The sequence below is a fragment of the Phoenix dactylifera genome, chromosome 4, assembly GCF_009389715.1.
Source record: "Phoenix dactylifera cultivar Barhee BC4 chromosome 4, palm_55x_up_171113_PBpolish2nd_filt_p, whole genome shotgun sequence".
In the NCBI taxonomy this organism is placed as follows: Eukaryota; Viridiplantae; Streptophyta; class Magnoliopsida; order Arecales; family Arecaceae; genus Phoenix; species Phoenix dactylifera.
In genome coordinates, this window is record NC_052395.1 from 13984916 (window position 1) to 13995794 (window position 10879).

At 47.5% G+C, this 10879-nt stretch overlaps 1 long non-coding RNA gene across 2 annotated transcripts; it reads left to right on the forward strand.

The window, feature by feature from the left end:
* On the forward strand, positions 1-9691 carry LOC108511882. 2 transcript variants are annotated; one of them, XR_005511519.1, is made up of 3 exons: positions 1-283; positions 1277-1360; positions 9652-9691. It is a non-coding gene; the product is annotated as an uncharacterized LOC108511882 (long non-coding RNA). The 2 variants fall into 2 exon arrangements; XR_001880364.3 differs by lacking the exon at positions 9652-9691 and having other exon boundaries at positions 1277-8000.
* Positions 9692-10879: the final 1188 nt, after the last annotated feature.

Here is a 10879-nt window from a genome sequence, read left to right on the forward strand (position 1 = left end):
TGTTTCCACTTCAGGTTTGCCTCACTCGTATAAGAGGGATACTAGTGGGCCTCCGGCGATGCCTTCGGAAATAGCCACGGCTTCAGAGCATGGCCTCCGCGGCGGGGCCATCGCCGTCAGGCGGTTTTCTCCTCCACCGAGGCTTCGAGGTTTCTTACGGCGTTGGATTGAAGCAAGCGCCTCTCGGCGGTCAATGCGGGAGGAGGAGGAGGAGGACGCTCCTGGCGTCTCCGCCCATCAGAGCGAAGCAAGGGGAGAGTCCGTTGCAGGACAAGAAGTCCGGGTAAGAGACGTCACGCCTCGAACTGTGTGAAACCCTAGTTTCTCATCTGCTCTGGATGAATACGTTTCGTGTTTTTGGTTGTCGACGGTTTGGTTTTTGATCGTTTCATCGGTCAAGATTGTCCTTTCCCTCCTTTTTTCAATTCCTTCCAAGAACTGTAGAAAAACTCGATCGTTCTTTTCCACCTTTTCTTTCTTTCCTGGAAACGATCGAAAATTCCGAAATTGTGATTTTTTTTTCATGAGAGACTCCGGTTAAATAAATTTCAGGTTCTTGGTTGTCGGTAATTTTGTTCTTGATTGTTGGCTGTGTCCAGTGATTTCCTTTCCCCCCCTATTCTTGCCAAGAAACGGTAGAAAGATTTGTTTTTCACGCTCTTTTTTCTTTTTCCCTTTGTCTCAAGAAACTGGAGGAAAATTCGGTTGCGTCAAAATCGTCTTTCTTTATTTTTCCTTTCGTTTTTCCTAGAAACGTTAGAGAAGTGTGATTTCCTCCCACTTCCTGAAGAGATAGAAAAATGTCATAAATTACTAAATATATATAGGTTTAATTATAGCTATTAGACTTCCGAATTTGCTTTTTCCCTATCGGGTATTTCAGAGTTGTCTTTTCTTCCCAAGAAATGATGTAAGATTGATTTTCGTATGAATCTTACGAGAAGGAAAAAGAATCCGTTCTTTTGCCAAAATATGTCTTTCTTTCGTATTTTCTTCAATTTCTTCTTCCCAAGAAACTGTAGACAACTGACTTTTTTTACTGCAAGAAATATGTTATTTCTTGGTTCAAATTATCTGTGTTACTCATTTGAATTATGTTTTGATTGGCTTGTCACAACTGCTTTCCCTTTTCAAGAAATGGCAGAAGATTTGAGATGTGGTACCTCTAGGTATCAGGATTTTGAGATTTAGGGGGTAAAGGAGAATCCATTGACTTTGCAAGGTTTGTCCTTTATTAAATATCAAACAATTTTTTTCTTTGTTTTTTTGCCTTTAGAATTTGCAGATGATACTTGGAAGGCCGCAGCATGCTTAGCTATGGATTGAACATGGCATTAATGCTACGGATACAGCAGAAGCAGTGAGTTTTGAATAGTAATCAATCTATTTTAGGCTGATGAATAATGCAATTTTTCTACGAAAATTATATGGGCTTTCTACTACTAATCTGTGCAAGTTTGCTCCAATGGTTATATAGTTTGTTGCTTCTGTTTTTTTGTTTTTTTTGAAATGACTCTAAAATGTCTGATAGTGTGAATGCATTGGAATTTCATCCCCGCACTCCGATAACATTAAGAAGATGTCATTATTGTAACTTTGTGACACTTTGTTAAGCCCTAATCAACACTTGTATCATTGTTGATATCTCTTTGCAAGGTGAGTATTATAGGAGTCATATAGGCATCCTTCTCTAGTAGCCTGTGAAAAGACCAGACATGAGTTGAGCATGTACACTTATGATCATGGTCTGCCGAACCGGCCGGTACGGGCCGGTTCGGCCCGGTACGGACCGGTCTGACTTGGAACCGGTACCCGGACAGCGTGGAAACCGGTTCCAGCTGTTTTCAGGCCGATCTCGATTGGTATGCATGTGTACCGGTCGTGTACCGGCCGGTTCGCACCGGTACATTTTTTTTTCGATTGAAAAGCGGGCAGAGCGCCCGCGCAGGCACGGGGCCACACGCTCGCGTGCGGGGCGGTGTTGAGGACCCCCCACAAACACCGCTATCCAAGCTCGCGACCAAGGGAGATTCAAGGCTCGAAAAATGCCAAAGGAGGGTCATGCCAAGCCCCTTCACACTTGGCCAAGCCTTGGCCAAGTGCCTCTAAGGTCGGCTAAGACAAGGTACAGTAGGCCAAAGACACGACGCAGCCATGTGCGGCACAAGCTGCGCTCATGCGCACCCGCCGCACGCGTCTGTGCGCGTGTTGCGAACCCTGCTCCATCGAGCTAAATTTCAGCCAGCACAAGCGAGGCCAACCTCGCTCAAGGCCAATACTCGGGGCAACTCCATTGTTTGGAGGCTTGGCCGAGCCTTGGCCAAGTATTGCAGCAGCCAGTCCGACCTTATGCAGGCCCTCCACAACGCCTACACGAGGTTCGAGGTCACCACAAGCATCAGCCCAAGAGGACTGTGCGCTCGACCAAAGGCCACATGCAACACCTCTTGACCGTAGCCACTCGGCCTGCGCATAGCGCTTGCCAAAGCGCCCGTGCGCTAGGCCCTTAACCGCAAGGACTTCGGCCCTCGCACTAGCAGCAACGCGCGGCCAACCGGGTGTCCACTCTGCAGCACCAGGCGGCCAACCACGCGCCCGCACAGCCACAGCTGCGCGCGGACCCCCACGCGCTCGGGCCTCCACGCGCCCATTCATCCCCAGGAGCGCGGGGCCAACCGCGCGTGCACACCTCAGGCGTGCTGATGGGGGCTCACGGTCCAAAGCCCCTCACGATGCCCTTTTTCTCGTGCTCCTTGCGTGCGCCTCCAAAAATTGCTGATGATGGACCGATTGTTGGTAACGCCGGTGGAATAACTCAATACAAAGATTAACAATGTAGGCAAACTGAATTTTATTCCACTCAATTGAAAAACAAATAACAAGAACAAAGAAAACAAAAAAAATCTAGCAAGGGATTGAAGAGATCCCTTTCTAACCTAATCTAGTGGAGATTGATGCATCTACTACTAGCCCAAGTTCTAGAAAACAAGATCTAAGGACCGAAATCAGCACAAACACCGCCCAAGCCTTACGGTCGACTCTCATAAGAAAACAAGACTAAACTCAACTCTGGGATTGCTCTAGGATGCCTCATAATGGCCCCTTACAACTTTATTTATTGACCCAAGACTCTAGACAAAATTAAGTAACTCTCCTTAAGATAAACATGGAAAATCGTCTTTCCACGGGATGTGTCCCGGTTGACCGAGTCGTGCGACCCGGTTGTCCCAGTCTGGCCGAGGTCGGCTCGGCCTTCGGCGGGGTCCGAGGTCGGCCTGGCCTGAGGTCGGCTCAGCTTTCGACAAGGCCGAAAGTCGGCCTAGCCTCTGGCCGAGGTCAGCTCGGCTTGAGGTCGGCCTGGCCTGAGGTCGGCTTGGCCTTCGGCAGGACCCGAGGTCGGCTTGGCCTGAGGTCGGCTTGGCCTTCGGCAGGGCCCGATTTTTCTTCCCGCGCGAGTTTACTCTTGAGCTTCCGAGGCCCGGGGCTTGGGTGACCGACCCTCCCCGAGGTCGGATTAGAGCGTAGGTGGAGATTGCCTGTTGGGTTGATGGGGCGAGGTCTGGCGCGCAGGCTGATCCCACGCGGTGCCGGAGTCGTGGATGAACCTCATGGTCGGCTAAGGGTCGGCTGGCCACAAAACACATCATTTGGCCACTTTGGCCCTCGGTTGGCACATAGTCCTCTCTCGGCTTGGCGCTACCTCGGCGTCGCTTGCGTGGGTCCTCAACAAACCCCCTTCCTTGAAAAATATCCTTGCCCCCAAGGATATGCTTTGAGTGTCGTCGAACTCCTTCTTCATTGGCTTCTTGTGTAGCTTCTTCTTTAGGCATTCGGCCGTATAGTGTCTCCAACATATTGGCCTCACACGGCCTTATGTCATTGTTGCCCCAAGCGGTCCACTTCCTCATCCGTATAGTGTCTCCAATCTCCGAAGCCATGAAATTCCAAGTACCACATCTAGTCCTACCAACTGTAGTACATGTAAATCAATACTAATTTAAACCTTTTGGACCCTCATTTTTATATCCTTCACAATCTCCTCACACTTCATCCTCTCTCTACTCGCAATTTTTACCTTAAAGGGCTCCACCGGTACACCTTTCAAGCCCACCTTTTGAAGTGTCTCTGCGTTAATAAAATTATGTGAAGAGCCCGAGTCAATCAATAAAGAAACTTCATGCGTACCGATCCATGCCATAAGCTGCATAGTAGAAGATTTTGAACTCCCGACATGACATGTAATGAAAGTTTAGCTTCTTTGATCGCTTCATAATCCTCGGCCTTCTTTTGATCAGCTTTGTCACCATCTTCATCAGAAAATTCAGACACCTCGTCCTCTTCCTCGCTGCTTGCATCAAGGACGTAGATTTGACCGGTCTTGCAACGATGCTCCCAGCTCCACTTTTTACTGCACTTGAAACATAGTCCTTTTTTAATGTAATCCTTTAGCTCATCACGAGTCAGTTTTTTTACCTCCTTTGGCCGGTGTTTGTTGTTGGTTCTGGCCTCTTCTTTGCCTCCATTTGTCGCCTTTGATGGTAGGGATTCGGTGTGCTTGCTGCCCGCACTATCCTTGGACATTTGCTGCTCCGGGTAGTAGCTTTGGTCTATGATTTCCGCTATGCGCATTGCTTCTTGTAGCTGCGTTGGTTGTTTGAGTTTGATTTCTTTGGCTAGCCACGGTTTGAGGCCGTCGATGAAGGTACCAAGTAAAGCTTCGTCGGACCATCCGCTGACCATTGTTTGCAATTGCCAGAACTCGTTGATGTAGGTTTGGACTTTGCCTTCTTGCTTGAGTTTTGCAAGTTGGCCATGGTGATTGATAACGGGGGAAGGTCCCTATTGCTTTATGAATTCATCAACAAAGGCAGTCCAACCCAATCTTCTCCCCTCTTTTTCATGCAATGCCCGGATCTACCTCCACCATCGGCTAGCCTTACCTTCTAAGTGGAAACTTGCTAGGGCAAGCCGATCAGCCTATGGAATATCATAAACATAAAAGTATTGATCCGCCTTGTTAAACCACTTATACGGGTCTCCTCCTCCAAACTTTGGGAAGTCAATTTTGGGTTTCCTAAGCCCTTCTTCTTTAGGCCGTGGACCCCTATAGTCATCATCTCCAAAGTCATCACCCCATATGTTTCTTCCTCTCCTTGCCATGGGTTCTCTCCAGCCGTGAGGCCTTTGAGCATGAAAGGATCTTTCTTTGGCCTCATCACGACTTTTATGGCCATTACTAACCCGCTCATCATCAAGCCACCTCTCAAACACTAAGCTCTTGGCTTCAACTCTTCCTCCCCTTCGTGAATGATGCCTAACGCCATGATCTATATGATGGGTACCCTGAAGCTAATGGCATCACTCTCATACCTTGCCCGGCCCTGTCGTGTGGCATGCGATCTAGGCACTTCTTCTTGCACCCTCTTATGTTCCCTCTCTAGTATCCTCCTTTCCAACCTCTCAATGGTGGCATTATTCTCCCTCCTTATTTCAGCCATATTCGCAGCCAAAGTATTGGACAAAGTTTCTAATGCCCGGTTAAGGTTGGCTGAACTAACTTCAAGGGCCTCTAACCTCTTATCTTGATTGTTGTTTCGGGGGGACTCTATCTCTTTTTAACCCTCTGTTTTAGGACTCTAAAACCCTGAGATAACAGCCCCTCAAACTCCCAAAAACTAGGATTCAACCGGCCCCAAAAACTTGCTGCGTACCAAAATTTCTGGACTGCAGAAAATTTCTGCAGCAGTCCACAAACTTCAAAAGCAAATGACACCTTCAAAATAGACCCAAATCAACCCCCAACCTCCTGCAGTTATCACCCAAAGGATGAACCAACCCACCTGATCTGTACACTACTCAATCAGCTTCCGACAGGGGTTTTACAAAAATAAAAATAGAAACTTAATATCCTCCAATCGAATACAAATTCAAGCCCAATACAAGATGTAGAATTTTTATAAACCTCACCAAAAGATAAAAGTCAAATTGCAAGTCTCTTTCTCAACACAAAGAGGTCTTGATGATCTATTTGTTCTCTGAAACACTGTAGTTGGGGAAGGCGCACAAGGTACTACCAGTAGCCTTCCTTTATGCGGCCCCTAATATACCCTACAGCAGATCAGTTGGGTAAAATAGCATTGGGTACTACTAGTAGCCTCTCCGTTGTGCTATCCCTAGTTTGAATAAAATAGAATCAAGAGAACTCTTTTTTCTTACAATAAAAGGCTCTCACAATATATCAAGACTATAAATATCCCCAATACAATCAGATCTCACCAATAAAAAATCCAGATCTGATTTTTAACTTCAGATCTAATAAGAATATACAAGGAAAATTCAGATCTGAAGATTGATATTCAGACATTACCTCCTTGAGGGATTCTCTCAACGAAAGCACCAATTGATGGGGGCTTACGGTCTAAAGCCCCTTACCATTCCCTTTTCCTCACGCTCGTTGCGTGCGCCTCCAAAATTGCTGATGATAGACCGATTGTAGGTAACACCGGTGGAATAACTCAATACAAATATCAACAATGAAGGCAAACTGAATTCTATTCAACTCAATTGAAGAACAAATAACAAGAACAAAGAAAACAAAAGAAATCTAGCAACGGATTGAAGAGATCCCTTTCTAGCCCAATCTAGTGGCGATTGATGTATCTACCACTAGCCCAAGTCTTAGAACATAAGATCTAAGGACCCAAATCGGCACAAACACCGCCCAAGCCTTACGGCTAAGGCTGCAAATGGGTCGGGTCCTCCCGAGACCCGAACCGGCCCGACCCGCGTAGACCCGACCCGACCCGAATTTTAGGACCCGCGGGTCCGGGTCGGGTCCTAAAATTGGAACCGAATCATTTTTTGGGTTGGGTCTGGGTTTACCGAACGGACCCGACCCGACCCGAATGGACTCGAAGAGAGAAAGAGAGAGGAGGAAAAAAGCAAAAGAAAGTTATTCTCTGTGTGTGTGGGTCGTGGCACTATTTGTGAGGACCGGTCCATTCACCGGCCCGTATCCAATTGGGCTAGTGGGCCAGCCCAATGAAGCCAGCCATTTGGAGTCCGCCACCTCGTCCTTAAGGGGAGGGGCAGATGTCAATAGAAGGGAGGTGTTGCTGCCAGGTTTAAATACAGTGACAATCGCTTAAAAACCTCTCGACACGTCGCTTAGAACCCCCCAAACGCCTTCCTTCCTCCTGGTACGCTCCCTCCCAAATCCGGACGCTGCCAGATCTCAGCACCTCGTCGGCTGGACATCTACGCCGACATCCCCGCCATAGCAGCTGACCTCCGGTGGTCGCCAGAGCCTCTCTTCACCTTACTCCATCACCGACACCCGCTGCTTGGGTCAGTGAGGTAACATCCATCCATTTCTCCGTCCCTTCCTGATGTTCATAGCCTTGCTTTTCCTCCCAATCTGCTCAGGATAACAAAGAAAAGAAAGAAAGAAAGAAACAAAGAAGCAAAGAAGAAGAAAAATAAGAAAAGAGGAAGAGGGGACTCACCGGGGAGACGTCACGTGCGGCGGCGGCCGGCTTCGGCTGCGAACGGCGCTGACACGGGCGTCGGCCGCGGGCCAGCCGAGGATGCCGCCGGCACGGGCGTCGGCTGCAGGCCGGCCGAGGGCACCGCCGGCTGTGGCCGACCTCTCCCGAACTCACTGCCTCCCCTCGCAGGAGAAGAAAGGGGGAAAGAAAAGAGGGATCGGGAGAGAAGGAAGGAAAGAGAGGAGGAGAGGAAGCTCTGGGAAGAAGAGGGAACAGGGACTCACCGATTCGACGTAGCGTGCGGTGGCCACCGGCTTCGGCCGCGAGGGCCGCCGGCACGAGCCTCGGCCGCAGGCCAGCCGAGGATGCGGACGTCGAGCGTCGGCCGCGAGCGCGGCCGAGGGCGCCGCGGGCTTCGGCCGAGGGCACCGCCGGCCGTGGCATGACCCCAAGCTCGGCCTCTCCCAAGCCGCCGCCTCTTCTTCCTTGAGATGGGAAGGGGAGGAGGTTAGAGTGGAAAGAGGGTTCGGGAGAGCCGTCGGGAGAAGCTTCGGGAAGGAGAAGAAAAAGAAAAGAGAAAGAAAGGAGAAGAAAAGAAGGAAAAAAAAAGAAAAAAAAGAAAAGGAAGAGAAAAAAAAAGAAAAAGAAAAAAAAAGGGAGAAGAAAAGAGACCCTTAACGGATCCGACCTAACGGGACAGATCGGGGTTCGGGTCCGAAACCCGTTAAGCCCAATAATAAGAAATTGATTTAGCCAATTGAACCTGAACCCGAGCCTAATTAAATTGGGCTAAGTCTGGACGAGCCCAAACTGCAAATTGGGTCAAATCCGAACCGAATTAAGCCCAAATTGATTTGGGTCCGAACCCAATTAAATTGAGTTAGTTCCAGCAGACCCAATCTGGTTTTAAATCGAACCCCAAAGGCTTCAAATTGGACTTGGGCTAAATCCTTGGATGGGATCCAAGCAAGTAAGTTCATAATATGATGAACTAAGAGATTTTATAATAAATAAATGGGGAATAATGTAATCCCTATTATGTTGTTTTAGGTGATTAAGGATTTGTTATCTGGACTTGAGCAATTTGGAAAGCGAATTGAAGTAAGTAATCTGTCTTAATCTTATCGTAGATCTTGTATTACGTTTTATAAGATGAACCAGTGTTTTTCATACAATTTGAATTGTATACATGATTTGTGAAGAAAGTAACCTGTTCTAATCCTGTTAGGGATCATGTCATGTTATTAATGTTTCCTAAGCATTTATTTTAAGTATATATGTTTCATGCATGAGATGTTACAATGCATAAGTAACTTGCATGATCTCAGAAGCTATGGCTATGTATGCAACATGATGATGCTGATATTTTAATCATGCATGCAAGTTGGTATAATGAAATACTATCTAGCCAAGAGGCACTATTATAATGGGCTCAAAGATGCTACTGATCGAATGCAACTGAGGTGGCCGAGAATAACTTCGCTGGCCTTGCTAGTGGCCGAGAATGACTAGCTGGCCCGGCCAGTGGCCGAATGGACTTCGCAGTAGCATCCGAGAGAATGGACCACGGCATGCCGGGGGCACGGTTTCATATGTATACTTTATGAAAATGATATTTGAAGCATGATCATGAGGCTCATTTCAGAGCCTGGGTATATGAGGCGGGTGTTTCCAAATCCTGCATATGCGTTTTGGGGAGAAGCAAAATCGGTGAGGGGTGAAGGACGCTTGCGTGAAGCCCCGGAACCGGCCAACATCTGGCAGGGGAGCCTCGTGTTTCCCCCTCATGTGGGCCCGATAGTCACGTGCCCTGCACAGGCGGGCCGTGACATTTATGAACGTGCCTGGCCAAAGCATACATTGTTTTACAATGGGTTTTTGAATATATCCTTATGAAATGTTGTATTTTGCTAAAACCGCTATCTCCTTTAAATGATGCTAATCGCATGAATTCTTATGTTTTATGAAAATTCTGTTTGACTGAAAATACTGCTTTGTTTTCCAAGCATACATATTTTGCCATGATAAATTGTGAGATAATATGCTTGTCAGCTTCTCAAACCCTGCATAAACATGGTTACCATTATGTTCGATCCGGTAAGATTATATATGATTACTTACTGAGCCGTGTAGCTCATATCCGTTCATTTACTTTTTCTTTCAGATCCTCATCACTGATAGCTGCCAGAGACACGTTAATTTGGTATCAGGGCTTCTTTCTTTTGGGGTAAAGCAAGTATACTTTTGTGTACATAAACTACATAGAAGCTCTGTATTTGGGTACTGACCAGCATGTTGTATTAAGAATGCTTTCATATGAAAAGATTTGGTTGGTTTGACTACCCTGTTACCCAAGTATGAGGCTGCGTGCTATTGTGGGCGGTAGTCGGCAATAGCACGGCCGTGTCACGGATCCGGGTCCGGGGCGTGACACTATTGGTCTGTCAGGATCTTCTCTCGATCTATTACACTGTTGATACCTCTGGTGTCTCGGTAACTGGCTTTTTTTTTCTTCTTTTTTTTGGTTTCTGTTTTTTTTAACTTTTGCAGGGAGGAAGTGAGGGAACACTGAACTGAATATGGGTCATGTGCTAGTTTTCTGCAATGGAATTGGATTTTGAAAGAAGGTCTGGGATTTCAGCAAAAAGAAGGTATGGGATTTTTTTTGTCCTCGTGAGAGGGGAGCTGGGAGACACCAAGTTCCGTCCAATCAGTCATATGGACAAAAAATAATGTGATGTGAAATTTGGCTTGTAGACCGACTTAGTCAGTCAGGGGTCATCTGTTCTGACTGGAGGTCAATTGCAAGTCTTTCAAGTCATGGGTCACCCAGCACCTCATAATTATGATATGACCAAATTAGATTTGCCCAAATTCTTTCCCAAAAGCACAAAAAAATGGACCCGATTCGGACCCGAACCCGATCCGACTCGGATCCGGACCCGACCCGACCCGATCTTCAACTGGGTCGGGTCTGGATCCAAAATTAGGACCCGAACAAAAAACCAGGTCGGATCGGTGTCACCCAAGACCCGACCCGACCCGACCCATTTGCACCCCTACTTACGGCCGACTCTCATAAGAAAACAAGACTAGACCCAACTCCGGGATTGCTCTGGGATGCCTCACAATGGCCCTTACAACTTTATTTATAGACCCAAGATCCTAGACAAAATTAAGTAACTCTCCCTAAGATAAATATGGAAAATCATCTTTCCACAGATCCAAGGCTTCTCCACCGTTGATTGGCATGTGATCAATGGCTTGGAGGGGTCCTAGAAGGCCTCCAATGGTTGACTCGGTCTTTCGGGGCGATCAACGGCTGTGGTGCACAGCTGGCTGGGACGCGCGTCCTGGATGCACGAGACACGTGCTCCGATTGACCAAGTCGC